The following is a 16,538-nucleotide window of genomic DNA, read 5'->3' on the forward strand; positions in this document are numbered from 1 at the left end:
CCATCACAATGCACCATGACCACTGTCATCACAATACTCCAGGAACAGTTTCAGCCCAATGATCCATGACTTTCTCTTCATCATGCTCAATGACCCCTGTCATCACAATGCTCCATGACCACTGTCATCACAATGCTCCATGACCCCTGACAACACAATGATCTGGGAATCTTGTCATCAAAATTCTCCATGACCTTGTCATCACAATGATCCATGACCTGGTCATCCCAAAGTTCCATGAACCCTGTAAGCACAATGATCCTTGATGCATGTTATCACAGTGATCCATGACCCTTGTCATCACAATGCTCCATGCCTGTGTCAGCAAAATACTACATGACCTTGTCATCACAATGCTCCATGCGCTTGTTATCACAGTCCTCCATGAACCTTGGGATCACATTTCTTCCTGCTCTTGTCATCACAATGCTCATGCTCCTTGAACTCAAAATGATCCATGATCTCTGTCATCACAATGCTCCAAACACGTGTGATCACAATGATCCTTAATACTTGTCATCACAGAATGTCCTCTAAGATTTGCACAAAATGAAATATTAATCAGCCAACAGCACTGACTGAACTAAACATGTCTTTTAAAGTATGTTTTGATGTAATAAATAAACTGAAGTGCCTACATCTTACAAACTTCTCATCACAATAAAAAAAAATTATAATACAATGCACGGTGACAGATGTTAACTAGATTTACTGAGGTGATCATTTCACAATACGCACAAATATCAAATCATTATGTCGTATACCCGCAACTAATATAATGTGGTCTGTCAATCATACCTCAATAAAAATAAATAAATAAATAAATAGATAGATAGATAAATAAATAAATGCCTGAAATGGCATTAGCACAGCTAAACAGCAAACCTACACTTTCAAGATTTGTAAATATAGATGGGTCTGATGGAATCCTTTGTATTCACTGGAATAACAATTTTGTCCAACTGTTTCACAAAGCTGTAATATTTATACATATACAATTACTCCTGTCAGCAAAAACTAAAAGGGTAGAAATGTCCCCTCCCATTCCTTGAGGGTGGGAAGCCCTGGTCTGAAGGTAACTGTCTAAGAACTGGCTCCACTGCCACTTCTCATCAGTGGCGCCAGACAGGGCCAACTAGGGTGGGAAGAATCGGGCTCTTGTTTCTGGAAATCAAAGGACTAAATAGGAGCTGTGCTGCTGTTTAACAGGCACGAGACCGTTCATCCCCTTACGGTGGATACAAGAGCATGTTGTTCGTTCTTAGATCACAAGGCTTATCCCTGACTAATTAGGCAGAGGAAGACATCCACTCCGTGCCCTACATCATTTTACTCAGAAAGAGAACACTATGCCTGAGTTACTCTTCTGCCTCTCCTGCTAAAATTATTCTACAAAACCAATATTGGAGTAAACTAGGCAATTAGATTTCTCAGTTCACCTGGAAAATAGACTGAAGTTTAAACTGAATCATATTTTCCTGAGATAATACTACTTCCAACATTGAAAAATTCCTATGAAAGGATTTTAGAAAATCTGGCCTAAACCTTCTTGTAAAAACTTGAAAACACCTGTTTACCATCTTCAGTCAAAGTCCCAAGAAACCTTCGAGTAATCTGATCTAATGAAACCAGAACTTTCTACCACTTAAACTTGTCCTTCCCTCTTCCATTGTACCTTGACGAAAATCCAGGGAAGAGCAAGAAAACCACTTGATATCAAGATTTGTAAGTAATGCTTTCAAAGGAACTGTCTTGTTTCTGTCACATTTCGTCCGTCTTCCATGACCCCCAGGGCCGGCTTCTTGCGTGTGGGCCCGTGCTGTGTGGGACCTGGATTTACCCATCATTTAAATCTCAGGGCCTACCTAGCAGCCTACACAGCAGGCTTCCAACACAGGTTACTTAATTCTCTGGCCCCCATCCAGCAGTGCAGCCCACAGGCGGCCTCAGGAGAGCGCCATGAAGAAGAGGCTTCTGCTTCTCACACCACTGCCTTGGGCGCTCTGTCAGCTCTTTCTCTCCCTCACTCCCTGACAGCACCGCGAGGAGGCGCGATGGAGCTTGCCTGTCATTTCTGGCCCTTAAAGAGCTCGGGCCAGTCTGATCGAAACCTAGACGCACTGTCTTCCCGCCCTTAACACACAGCTTCCCTCCCCCGGCCGTGCTGGCCTCAGCGGCGTGCTCTGTTCCTTGACTCTCCTGGCTCCACCCCTCCTGCGCTTCGCCCCTTACCTCCCCGCAGTCCTGCTCACTGGGGGATGGAAAAGGGAGGTGGGAGAGGGCGGGGATCCGACAGGAGAGAAAAAGGCAAGCTTCATTTTCCCAAGCCAGGCTCCTTGTGCTGCCCGCTGGCCGCTGGTGGCTCCTGTCGGGGCGGGTCCTCGCGTTCTCCACCCAGAGTGCACCCGGGGGGCCTCAGGAGACAGGTCTGGGGGCCTGCGCACTGCCCCTGCCCCTGAAAAGGACGACACAGTCTGGCCGAAGGCTTCCATCTCGCCCCTCCCTGCCCGCTCTGCCGCCTTCCTTCGGCCCTTCACTTGGCTCTCGGGCCCCACAGGCAGCGACTCGTGCAGCTCCCTCCGGAGGCCTCTGCTTGTCCCCGGGCAGCCATCCGAGTGCAGGCTGTTGGAAAAGCCGCCCTCTCTCACCCAGCCACGGAGCCTCAAGCCAGCCTTTGCCCTCAGACCTCTCCAGCTAAGAGCTAGGCGCCAGTTTCTGTTCCACCCACGGGATAGTCTCAGTGGCTGGGGACACCATCACGGTGGCTCGCGCTCCAGGTGCTGCTACTCTGGTGGCATCAGCTGGAAGTGGCCCTGGGAACGTCTGCAAGCTGGGGAGTGATGTGCCCCTCTCTCCTCTCACAGACGGCTCCTCTCTCTACTAGCAGCGCTGCCTGACCTGAGGTGGGCAGGAGAACACGCAAGCGGTCCACTAGTGTGGCCTGGGTGCTAACTCATCTTATGGACCCAGCTGTCAGCTCCCAGCCGGCTGCGTGGTGCACCCACACTGGGGCCCATCCCCGCCCCTGTCCTGTGGGGAAGGCCGTGGACACACCACACCCTCTCTGCAGGGCCTCGCCCTCTGCTTCTCGGACCATCGACATTCTCTTCCACTACCCGCTTGGGGTCATGGTGACTGCACCCGTTCAGCTCTCCTGCAAGTCCTTCATGGATGTGGCCAGGACCTCGCTTTAGAAACAACACCCTCTTGCAGAGTCAATCCAGCTTATATTGGGTCAAGGGTAGGCTGGCGGTAGGTTCCCAAATATGCAGAGGAGACACTGAGCCCTGTGTCACTGGACGTCATCACGCTCGATAGGAGATACCATAGTTAGGACTGGGTGAAAGGTGGGACGGAGAGTCTTCATTACTCTGTTCATTATTTGACTATCTTTGGTGAGTTACTCTTTACATCTTCCACCCAGCGCATCTCAGTAGGTCTGAGTTTTCTGCAGTATCCATAGAATAAGCAGTGACAGGATAGGAAAAAATAGATGTAAAAAAACGGCCAATGTTCAAGATTTGAATGTCTAAAGCCATCCTAACAGGCATTCTTCCCACCCTGTAGAATCCACTCTGCCTCACACTGGCACCAAAAGACCTCTGAAAAGCACGTTTAAAATCTGATCCATTTGCCAAGCTAGTGGTGTCTTTCTATTACCCACCACACTCGGGAGAGCCAGCCTGTCTGGGAAGCTGTTTCCAATTCATCTTGCATCCTGTGGTGCCCTTTCCCATAGAGGAAACCTGCTCATGTAAAGAAGCAGCCACTATTGGGGGGCAGCACGTGTACTGCATCTTAAACACATCCTGATTCATGAGGCAGCCCTCAGCCCTCAGCCCCCAGCCCCCTGAGCGCAGTGCTGCTGGGACTCCAGCTGCCTGAGCGTTCGCAGGAAAACAATTTGTTGACCCCAATCTAGGTTTGCACTTTTCAATTTTTCAACTGACACTGGCAACAAAAGCCTCTATATAGCCTATGCACCCAGTTCCAATTAAAACACCTTTGCAAATAAACCAGATTACATATGCACAGACTCCTACAATGTCTGGGTTCCGAAAAATAAAATTCCCAAAGTCAATTCCTCAAAACTAATCTGAAATGTTACATATTTAAATTAACTTTTACTAAGGATGGAAATGTGATATAACACAGTCAGTTACAAGGTGTAATTTAGGTACTAAGAGGAAGTAATAATACAATGAACACAGCAATGTATAAAATCTGTTGATCAAACATGACAATAAGATAAAAAGAGAATAGCTGAGGGGCTAGCATTGTGAGATGACCAGAGGCTTTTTTCCTTATATTCTTCTCTTTTTTTTGCATCTTTTAAAATTGAGGTATAGGTTTATGTACAATACTATATAAGTTGCAGGTGTACAACACAGTGATTTACAGTTTTAAAGGCTATAACTCCATTTATAGCTATTATAAAATACTGGCTCTATTCTCTCTGCTGTATGATATATCCTTGTAGCTTACTTATTTTATATATAGTAGCTTGTACCTCTTAACCCCCTAACCCTATCTTGCCCCTCCCCCTTCCCTCTCCCCAGTGGGAACCACTGGGTTGTTCTCTATATCTGAGTGTGTTTCTTTTTCTTATACTCACTACTTTACTTTTTAGATTCCACATATAAGTGATAACATACAGTACTTGTCTTATTATTTCACTAAGCGTAATAGCCTCCCAAGTCCATCCACGTTATTGCAAATGGCAAGTTTTCATCCTTTTTTTTTCGGTTGAGTAGTATTCCATTGTATTTGTATGTGTATGTGTGTCTCTGTGTGTGTGTGTGTGTGTGTGTGTGTGTGTACACCACATAATCTTTATCCATCCTTCTGTTGATAGACACTTAGGTGGCTTCCGTGTCTTGGCTATTGTAAATAACACCGCTGTGTACATTGGGGTGCATGTATCTTTTTGAGTGAGGGATTTTCTTTTTTTCTGATATATACCCAGGAATGGAATTGCGGGGTCATATGGTAGTTCTATGTTTAGTTTTCTGAGAAACCTCCATACTGTTTTCCACACAGGCTGTACAATTTACGTCCCCACCAATGGTGTACATGGGTTCCCTCTTCTCCTTATATTTTCCCTTTTTCATTTCTTGGAAGGCAACCTTCTCATTTTTTATTTTTAAAAGGTTATTATAAATTGTTTTGGAAAGAATGCTTCTGTTTAAAGCATAAGATAAAGGCAAATATATCTTTTCTAAAAATCTATAAAACAGGAGTAAAGTTCACGTAGGGCATCATTTGTTTTTTTACCTTACACCTCCTTCTTTTAATTTTTTTGAATCATGTGAGCATGTTACGTATCTTAAAATACATACATGTGCTGTGTATATATGTGTGTGTTTGTGTACACACAAATCCACATATCATATGTTTATATTGCTCCCCCAAATGTTCCTCTTCTCTTTTATCCCTTATATTCACAGTCCATGCATGATACATTTTGAGTCTGAGGAAGACAATAAATAGAAACCCTCTTTGTCAAGTTCTCAATAAAATTAAGACAAAAGAATGAAGCAGACAGGAGACCACAATAAAAGGCTGCGTGGGAGGATATGACTTTTATCAGGGGGCAAGTTTCCTTCTTAATTTTAAAAATATCCTGTGATGAGATAAATTCATCTACACTGACCCAGGCAGAGCTGAACCGAGGCAGGTATCACGATATTCTGGTGTAATATGCAAGATATTTAACACCTTAGGATCTGGCCCCTACCAATCTAAACAGTCTACAGCTACAGACAGCACGGACAACCATGTGGGTGTGTGAGCTTGCCCAGGCAGGGCTTGATTCTGTACTTAGTGTGGGGAGCAGCACAGAAAAATGTGTGCAGAGGGCAGGCCGGCTCCTCAAGAGAAGGGAACCCATGCCCCGTTTATCCTTCCAGCCCACCAATCAAATCAGTCATTTCACCTCTCAAGGGAAGAGTGAAGTAAGGGAGTAGAGAGAAACCAGGAGTGTTACCCTAATCACAAATGGAGATGGACGGAAACATCACAAATAGGGAAGATTCCTTCGGAAGAACAGATTCAAATGTAAAACTATTAAAAGTTGGACTAAGGCTCTGAAGAAAATAAACAAGGTGCTGTGACAGATACCAACAGTGCGATGAACCAATACATATGTAAGTTATTTTCAAAAGGAGTGCTGTGCACTTATCCCCTTGCCCCCAAGTTCACATGTTGAAGTCTTAACCCCAAATGTGAATGTATTAATATTTAGAGATAGGGCCTATAAGGAGATAATTACAGTTAAATGAGGTCATAATGGTGGAGCCATGATAGAGAGGATTAGCACCCTCATCCAGAAAGGCACCAGAATGCTCACTCTCTCCCCTGCCACTTCCCCCTCAACAAAGGAGAGGTCCTGTGAGCATACAAAGATTTGGTGTTGCATACAAGCTGAAAGAAGAGGCCCCAGAATGAAACCTACCTTGTCAGCATCTTAATCTTCAAGTTCCCAGCCTCCAGAACTGTGAGAAATAAATTTCTGTTGTGATAAATTTCTGTTGTGTAAGCCTCCCAGTCTGTGGTATTTGGTTATGGCAGCCAGAGCAGACCAATACAATGAGAAGCGAACTCTTTTCTTGCTATCTTTATCTATCTATCTATCTATCTATCTGCAAGAAAAAAAAATATATATATATATTATATATATATATATATATATATATATATATAAAATACATATATATATATATATATTACACACACACACACACACACACACACACACATATATATATAAATGTAGAAAGCTTATGACATGTAACTACAAATTTTTGTATTTATCTTCATAGTGCCTATTGAATGAAGAGCATTGTTTGAACATGATATAAACTATAAGCTGAGCTAGATTATAAAGGTTCTTTTTAATGTTAAATTAAAAAGTGTGTCCCTAAAAATTTGAGGTATACATTATTTTCAAGATTGAGTTTTCAATGAACGTCCTGTCTCAAATAATGCTGCAAACAGTCAATTTAGACTTTTCATTGCTTACTTACTCAGTTGCTTCTCTGTTGGGAACTCTTCTCATGGAGAAAGACACCATCACTTTGAAGAGATATTCTTCATTTGTATCCCAGGCCTACTGAAAGAGAAGTAAAACCGAAGGTAAAGTGAAGCGGCATGGGGTAAAAATTGGCCCATTGGGTTCTAAGTGTGGCCACACTGCTGTTGGTGTGTGTCAGTCTGTCTCTGTCTGCGTCTCTCTCTGATCTTCCTCATAAAATAAAGACTGGAGACCATGATAAATCATGTCACCATAAAGTTCAGGATAGAGTTTCCTGGCTATTCTATCATTGTAAGTGTGGTGTGTTTCCCATGGCATTATCTTCTTCCAAATCTGCAGTATTAGTAGCCAGTCAACAAATAGGTCATTTGGACATCTCATCCTGGACATAAACAGTTGATTCCCTTCTTTCCTTTCACCTTTCCCTCATAAACTGACTCCCTTTCTCAGCTTCCTTCCCTTTATTAACACCGGTACAATTTTACTTTTTATATTCTTAGCTGAAAACTTGAGTGTACGTGTTTATATTATGGGCTGAATTGAACCCCCCTGCAGAGAAATTCATATGCTAAATCCTACACCCCCAGTACCACAGAATGGAACCACATATGGAGATAGTGTCTTTACAGAGGTGATTAGGTTACAATTAGATGACTAGGGTGGGCCCTAATCCAATATGACGGGTGTCCTTGTAAGAACAGGAAATTTGTCACAGACACATACAGAGGGAAGACGTGTAGACACAGGGAGAAGTCAGCCATCTAGAAGCCAAGGGGAGAGGCCTGGAACACCTCCCTCCCTCACAGAACTCAGAAGGAACCGACCCCGCTGACACCTTGATCTTGGACTTCCAGCCTCCAGAATGAGAGAAAACAAATTTCTGTTGTTTAAGCCACTCAATCTGTGGTACTGTGTTACAGCAGCCCTAGCAAACTGAAGTGGCTGACCCCATATTTTAGGTGGTAATCAAGTGTAACTGGAGAAAATCACAAAACAGCTTTTGTGGCTTAACTCTAAACTCATGATGACCTACTCCCAAATTGCCTGGGATCCCCTTAGTAGTCTCCAACAGTTTTCTCGCTCTCATGATTCACAATGACTATTTCAAAGCTCCTTCAGGCCTCTCCAAATCTCAGTGCTGCCCTCAAACCTCACTCTCACTAGGCACTCTTGTTTTATAAGTTACTGATAACATCTCAAGTCATCCACTTACACTCCCCCGCCCTCCTGACACCAAGTACAAAACTTCCTCCATAGGCACATGTCTTATCCACGCCCTCCCCCGAAGGGCCAGATGTGGTGTTTCTCCTCCTGTCAAAGGCTGTTCTGTCCACCTCTATTAGGAACACTTCCATTCGGCCCTTCCCGGGATCTAAACAATACAGTTTCGTCCTCTCTTCTGTGCATTCAGTGCTGACTGGAGGCTCTCCATTGACTCTGAACCATGCTCAAGTCTTTCCCATTAAAACAACAGCAAAACTAAATCACTTTATTCAGTCCTCCTTCTTCTACCCATTGCTGTCTCTCCCCTGCCCTTCACAGCCAAAATTCCCAAAGGAGTTATCCATCCTTCTGTCTTTACATGGTCACTGCCCACTTACTCTTTTTTTATATAAATTCATTTATTTTATTTATTTTTGGATGTGTTGGGTCTTTGTTATTGTGCGTGGGCTTTCTCTAGTTGTGGCGAGCAGGGACTACACTTCATTGTGGTGAGTGGGCCTCTCATTGCAGAGCACGGGCTCTTGTTGAGGAGCACGGGCTCTTCTTGTGGAGCACGGGTTCTAGGCACGTGGGCTCAGTAGTTGTGGCACATGGGCTTCAGTAGTGGTGGCTCGTGGGCTCTAGAGCGCAGGCTCAGTAGTGGTGGCACACGGGCTTAATTGCTCCGCGGCATGTGGGATCTTCCCGGACCAGGGCTCGAACCCGTGTGCCCTGCATTGGCAGGCGGATTCTTAACCACTGTGCCAGAAGGGAATCCCCACTGCCCACTTATTCTTACCCTCCTCCACCATCTGCCTTCCAATCCCTCCACTCCACAAAGCAGCTCTCTCACATTACCAATGACCTTCACGCTGCTCAACACAATGAGCAGTTTTCAGTCACGCCTCGCTTGGCCGCTCAATGGCATCTGATGCTCTTGAACAGTCCCTTCATCTGAAAGCGCTCTCTTCCCTTTCGTGATATACAGCATCGTCCTGGTTTTCCTCCTGCCCCTCCGCCTCCTTTGCAGGTTCACCCTCCTCTACAAGGCCTTTAAGCTTTCGAGAATCACTAAGCTCAAGGCTAGCCCCTCTCCTCTTGCCACCCTCCGCTTTCTCCCTCAGCACCGTCATTACCACCTCAATGCAGGTGACACAGGAATGTGTATCTCAAGCCACTTCTCTCCTTGCCTGTTTGTCAATAATATGTCAAAGTCAGTAAGTCCAAAATTAAAGCCATGATTTTCTTGTTGGTTCTTTGTTCCCTGACTCGTAAATGGGCCATTATGCATCCAGCTGCATAATTAGAAACCAAAGCTTATCCTTGACCCCTCGTCCTCTCTTCCTTGTGAACCCATCCCCGTGGCTCTCAAATCCTTTCACTGCCCCCTCTCTCCACCAACACACCGTACTCCAAATAGCCATCACCTCCCACCTGCACTACTCCAACTGCCTCCCAACTGGCTCCTCCTCTCTACTCCAGTCCCCTTGACTCTGTCTTCCACACTGTGGCCAGAGTGTCTTGTAAACACAAATTCTGTCATGACACCCCTTCCATGAAACTCCTCATCGCTTTAAAGATAATATCAAGGACTTCCCTGATGGTGCAGTGGTTAGCAGTCCACCTGCCAATGCAGGGGACACACGGGTTTGAGCCCTGCTCCAGGGAAACCCCACATGCCGTGGAGCAACTAAGCCTGTGCTCCACAACTACTGAGGCTGTGCTCTAGAGCCTGTGAGCCACAACTACTGAGCCCACATGCCACAACTACTGAGCCTGCATTCTAGAGCCCGTGTGCCACAACTGTGGAAGCCAGCATGCCTATAACACGGCATGCCCGTGTTCTGCAACAAGAGAAGCCACCACAATGAGAAGCGCGTGCGCAGCAACAAAGAGTAGCCCTGGCTCGCCACAACTAGAGAAAGCCCGCACGCGGCAACACAGACCCAATGCAGCCAAAAATAAATAAATAAATACTTTCTTTTAAAAGAGAAAGAACTAGGGGGTTGAAATTTTGTCCGCAGGCCCAGTCATAAAGCAAGAAAACTTTGTCTTTCAAATACAGGAAAAGGGGCCTAAATTCTACTATGAGCAGCACTTGAGCCTGGAAGATTCTGGAAGGTCTGGAAGCCACTGCCGACTTGTTCATCCAGGACTCAGAATTCTTCCTGGAGGAACGGCCTTCCCACCACTGATCTGTGAGGAGTGTTCAAAAGGGGGCTGAGCTCATCCCCCAGGAACCCACATTCTGTGGTCTTCATTAACGTTGCAAAGCCAAAGCCCCCCTTTTTTAGAGAAACAAAGAGGAAGGTGGGCCCCTCCTCCAGCAGATCTTTCCCACCCCCCGACCCGGGCCAGTGGTAAAAAGCATGGGAGGGAGCAGGTCTCCTTTCTGAACCGACCACAGGGCTGGGCACTGCTGCAGCCCCTGCTTGCTCACCCTTGCTCACCGAAGGATGTGCCAAGGCGCCAGGAAGCTGGAAGCTTTCATTTAAAAAGACGAAAAAAGAAAAAAAAAAAAAATGGACCGAGAGAGAAAGAGTTGCAGGGATCGACAACCACATAGCTTTCCCTAGAAAAATGAAAACTGCCCACCAGCCTGCCAAGACTGGGTCGTTAAGGTGGGTAGCTCAGTTTCAGCCCCCCTTCCTTGTGTTTTACCTTCTCCAGTTACATTGTAAATTGAACATAAAAGGATCTGAGCAATCAAAGGCATATTCTCTGCAATACATAGCGGAATATAACGTTTTCCCATTTCATTCAAACATGATAAAAATACTGACCAACGGAGGCTTCCCTGGTGGTGCAGTGGTTGAGTGTCCGCCTGCCTACCGATGGAGGTGACGCGGGTTCATGCCCCGGTCTGGGAAGATCCCACGTGCCACAGAGCAGCTAGGCCCGTGAGCCATGGCCACTGAGCCTGCGTGTCCGGAGCCTGTGCTCCGCAACGGGAGAGGCCACAACGGTGAGAGGCCCACGTACAGCCAAAAAAAAAAAAAAAAAATTACTGACCTACGATGGATTGTTTGCCCGACTGTGTGTTTGTCTGCCCACCTTCTTTGCATTTGTCTCTACCTATGTGCCAATGTTCACCAGCCTCAATATTTATTAGAGATGTTAGGCTCTTAGTGTGGTTGAGTGTGGTTGCCTAATTTTGTAGAGCATCCAATTTGGACACACTGGCTCTAAATAAATTCTTCCCCGTGAAGACGATGATAAGAATCCCAGCAGCGGTGCTGAGTCTTAGGAAATAGAACTCGGGTTGGGGTGAAAGTCTATGAAACCTTAGGATCTAAGGAGGGGCGAGTCATCTGGCCCCAGAGGGCTGAGTTTCTCCCAATCTCCATTCCTGATCAGAGTCTACATTTTCACCCTTCAAGGTCCAGTTTCAGGACTGTTCCTTTATAAAGCCTCCTGAGTCGTGCTCAGGGTTTCCTCCCCACAAATCTGAACCTTTCTGGGTAGTGCAGAAACTTGAAACTTACAGGGGCGTGACCCATGACATTGTTTGTCTTATCTCTCTCTGTGTGTGTGTGTGTGTGTGTGTGCGCACGCGCATGCACAAGAGTAAGAGCTAATGTTTCCTGAGAGCTTTCTTTGATGCAGGGGCTATGCAAAGCAATATATATGTCATACATATGAAATACATATATATAATGATATAGATAGATATTCTGTCTCCCCAACTAGATAATTAATTCCTTATGGGAAAGAGCTAAGTTCTGAACTTGGTTCTATGCCCCCAAGAGAGCTTAGGTTGGTGCAGAGTACTCAGTAAACATTCAATAAATATTTCTTGGCTGTCAACCAATCCCAAGAAATTAGCAGAGTTCACTCTGGAAGGAATGTTGAGTGAAACAATAATGGAACCGGACTCAGCAATGAACATTTTTTTGACTGCCTGATGTAGAGATATAACCAATCTGGCTTGTCATTCATTAACTAATTGTGTATCGCGGCCAAAGAGCATGGGTCTGGAAGTCAGGTGACATAAATCTCACCCCACTTCTGTGACCAGGTCAGGGTAGTGCCTTGGGTGAGTCTCTTCCCCTCTCTGGGTCTTAATAGCCTCAAAAAAGGAATTGGACTAGATGGCTGTAAGCTTCCTTCCAACCCCAGAATGACGTGATTCTATAGCTCTATCTACAAATGTACACGCTTCTTGTTTGTGACACAAAGCCCCACCGAAAAACAGAGTCGGTGAGAAATTATGAAAAACATCGGGTGCCGTGATCATTTGCACACTCTAAGGATGCTCAATTCAATAAATTCCACCCCTGTACCTAGCCTGCCTCTCCAGGGCAACAGAAGATTCAAGGCTGTCAGTGGAGCAAACCAAACAGTCTCTCCCCATAATTGTATTGACAGGATATCAGTCGAGTTCTGATGGCAGGAAGGGTGCACCCTGACAGGTTCTGTAAAGGAGCCTTGAAGGCTATTGTTGCAGGATCCTCTGTTGAGTCACAGAGTTCTGGGGAAATGAGAATCAAGCAGGGAGAAGCCTGGCTCTTTCTCTATTTAATTTTATTCTTCCCAGAGAGTCACATTTGAAGGAAAACTGACTAACCACACGTCACTTTATACAATAGAATAGATGCCCTTTCTAATGGAAAACACCTGCATCTTCTTGTGGCCACATTAAAACATGCAGTTGTTTCAATCAGCCCCACTCAATAGCCAGCTGGCTTGGTTTTAAATGAGGCAAAGAGTTGTTGAGCTCTTGCTGATAAAATATCTGCTTGGATGTCTGAGGTTTTCACTTTTCACTTGGTTACGGTGACATCTGGCAGACATGTTCTTGAATAACTGATGTGTGTACGTCCCGGTAAATTCCATGGGTGTGAAACAGCAGTGTTGTGTTCGTTCAGGCAGTGTGTCTGCATTTTAAATGAAAAAGAAAATTGCAATCCTATTCACTGGAGAAAACAATCTGAGCAACAGCCTCCCAACATGGGGGAGTCAATGACTCTTTCTCAGGTGCTATGTTCCCCCAATACAGATGCAACGTTCAGATTCAGACGGAGACAAAACCAAAATATACTTCAGTTCCAATCATTCTCCTGCAGACACCCCAGGCAGAGGGCACTCCCACCTCTGCTGCACACAATGAGAACTCGCACAGAAACAAGGGTTTGAAAATCTGGGATTGTGAAACTGACATGCCACAGTCAAGAAATCCACAAGCCATGCCTCAACAGAAATTTCAGCAATACATTATTGTTTAAAAAGATTTTTTTAAAGGCTCCACCATCTTGGATACTTTCAATCTTCTTTTCTTGAGAGCTGAAAACCTCAAAGTTTTTTTTTCATAATTTAAATTTCCTTTAAAATAGAGGAAGCTTTTTGGAGTGGTAAAAGTAAAGCTGGGCTGGGAGCCAGTGAACGAAGCTTATACCCCTGGCTCTGCCAGAACCTGGCACAAAGAACCCACCACAGACCTCCTCAGCGTCGCCAGTGTAAGGAGGGGTCTGAAGAAGGTAATAATCAAGGTTACTCCTTGCTCTCAATGTTTCTGCAGCTTTTACTTAGGCCAGATTTTAGTAGAAAAATCTGGTGGTGGTGGTCAGTATTGAAATGTGGACATAATCTTCACTGCTACTGAAACTACCTTACGGCCCATCAAGAACTGGAGGGAGAAAAGTAAGAAGGAAACACCTGCTTTCCTGACAGGAGACAAGCTGGGCACGATCACCAGGGCGCCCCCTGCTGCTTGAGCCGAGTCACCGCTGACGGGGCAGCCCTGCTCTGTGTCACATGCTCTGAAGACAGAACCCTCGGTGGTGGGTCAGTGTCTCCCGCACGTTTTCCAACCCAAAGTTCAAGTTCAGGAATTAGGACTGAATTCATCTGGAAGCTGTTCAGCTAGTGCCATCCAGAGGCCAAATACTGTCTTTCTTGATATGCAGCACGAGCAAAAGGAAAAATGGGAGGGGAAATGTTTACTTAGAGATGTATGTTATACATGTTAAACACATGTATATTGTACATACACATGTGTGTATGTGTGCATACATATGTGTATATACAAGGTGTATATATCTATGCATATACCTATATGTATGTATGTGTCTCTATGGCTATGTTATAGCTTGGGGTGTGCATCACACTTAATTCCCCATGGAGAATAACTCCATTACACTGTCCATTTTGTATTTCACTAGGAAGGCGTTGGTCCCCCAGTAACTGCTTGAGTAAAAGCAATGATCAGAGGTGAGGAAATTGATTCTCCCCTTGATCCCAGAGTGGTGAACCCCATCTGTCTGTGCCATCTGTCCTCTGAGAGTGGCTCTTCTCACCTATAAATAAGTGAAGGATTTTGCTCCACTTTGGGAGGCCTAGGAAGGGGAGGTGTTAGATGGAAGGGTGCCTAGTGTGATAAGCCAGCTTCTCCCAGCTGCTGGTCCAGGAAACAGTTTGGGTAGGGCAAGAGCAGAGAATCCATGTTTTCACAGGAGCCAGTTAACTCAGCTAATTCTACCACGATGTTAAGAAAGCCCAGGTTCCCTGTACGAAACAAACAAAAAACTAACAACAACCAAAACCTCTGGGCTCTAAACAGCTCCTGGCGTTCAGATAAATAATTGTTACCGAATCCACGGTTATCACCTGCGCCGTCCACCCCCGGAATCTGGGGAACTGCGCACATTTTTAAAGGCACACTGCCCTCCAGTGGCGCAAGGTAAAATTGCTCCATGACCAGCTTCCCAAGCGCCAAACTTCAACTTGACCTTCCCTGAGGCCCCGGAAAGGAGCGTTGATGCCACGCCAGCGTTGGGTGATCACCATTCCCGAAACGTGACTAATGTAAGGGAGCGTGCGATCAAAGAGGCGGCGACCTAGTTGGAAACGGCGGCTCCCTCGCTCGTTTGTGTCTGTGGGACTCCTGGGGCAGAGATTCGCGCTTTTTGTCTCTTAGGGTCGTAATTCTGGTTAAGAGTATGATTGGGTGGAAATTAGCGTGTGATGTGATGCTTCCAAGGGACGTACAGAACACTGGCTACATAACAGCAGCCCAGGCATTCAGGGGAATCGGGACAGGCGGCCTGCACCCTGCGAGGGCTGGCTGGTGGTAAGGGTGCTGCTACCTGTCTGTCACCCTGGGGGTTCACCCTGCGTGAATACATATGCAAATAGCCGCCAACGTGGAGCACTTACCACGTGTCAGGGATCTCACAGGGATTACCTTATACAATCTTCCCAGTCACTCCCTTTAATGAGTGCCATTATCCTCCCACTTTGAGGATGAGGAAACTGAGGCTCAGCGAGGTGATGCGGCCTGCCCATGACCGCCTGGGGGTCCAGGTCTGTCTGGACCACAGCTGGAGCTCCCAGTGCCAGGCTTGGAGCGGGGCGGTGGGGCTGGGGCAGGATGGGTGGAAACCCCCGGCCGCGTGGGTGCCCAGTGAGGGGACGAGTGCAAGAGGGTGAAGGGCGTGGGGGCGGCTCACCTTGACGATGAGCGAGCGGGTTCTGAAACATGGAATCCCGCACGACCCCCAGCCTCTCATTCTCCATGGCCGGTTGGATGTCGGCCACGGTCAGGGGCCGCCGCGGGGGCAGGCAGATCTGGCTGACGGTGTGGCGCACCGGCTGCTTCTTCTTCCGTCGCGTGAGGTCGTGGCAGGAGGTCCTGGCCTCTGGCATCCTGGGGATCGTGGCGAGTCGACCAGCCGGCTGGATCGAGCGGCCTTCCCAGGTAGGGGGCTGGTGCGGAACTCGGAGGGGCCCTCCGCCAGTCCCGGGACATACCACCCGGACGCCGGGGTGGACACCAGACGCCGGGCTCCCTCCGGAGCGAGGCACGCCCACCTCGCGCCGCCCCCTCGTTGCAAGGAGCACTAAGACCTACAAAAGCCCCTCTGGCTCCTGAGAGCGCCTTCTGGGCTCTGCGCTGTGGATTCGAAAAGGAGAGAAAATCACGACCACCCCTTGAGGAAGAATGGAACCGTCCGTTTCCATGGTGACAGGAGACCAATGGCACTGGAACAGGGCTGGTCGATTTACTTTCAGGAAACTTTTTGGCGGCCACCTCAGTGGACGTGTTTTGAGTTTTCTTAAGTAGACCTGAGAAAAACCCAAGAATCACCACTGGGCTGTGTTAAAAGCGACGGAGTTCTAGAAGGCCAGCTACACTTGACTTCCAAGTCAAAGACACATACACCCCCCCACTCACCACGACCCCTCTCGCCGCCCCTTCCCACTTCTCCCAGCGACACACACACACACACACACACACACACACACACACACACACACACACACACACACACACACACACACACACACACACACACACACACAC

Source organism: Mesoplodon bidens, assembly GCF_964165515.1.
Source record: "Mesoplodon bidens genome assembly, contig: HAP1_SCAFFOLD_798, whole genome shotgun sequence".
NCBI lineage: Eukaryota > Metazoa > Chordata > Mammalia > Artiodactyla > Ziphiidae > Mesoplodon > Mesoplodon bidens.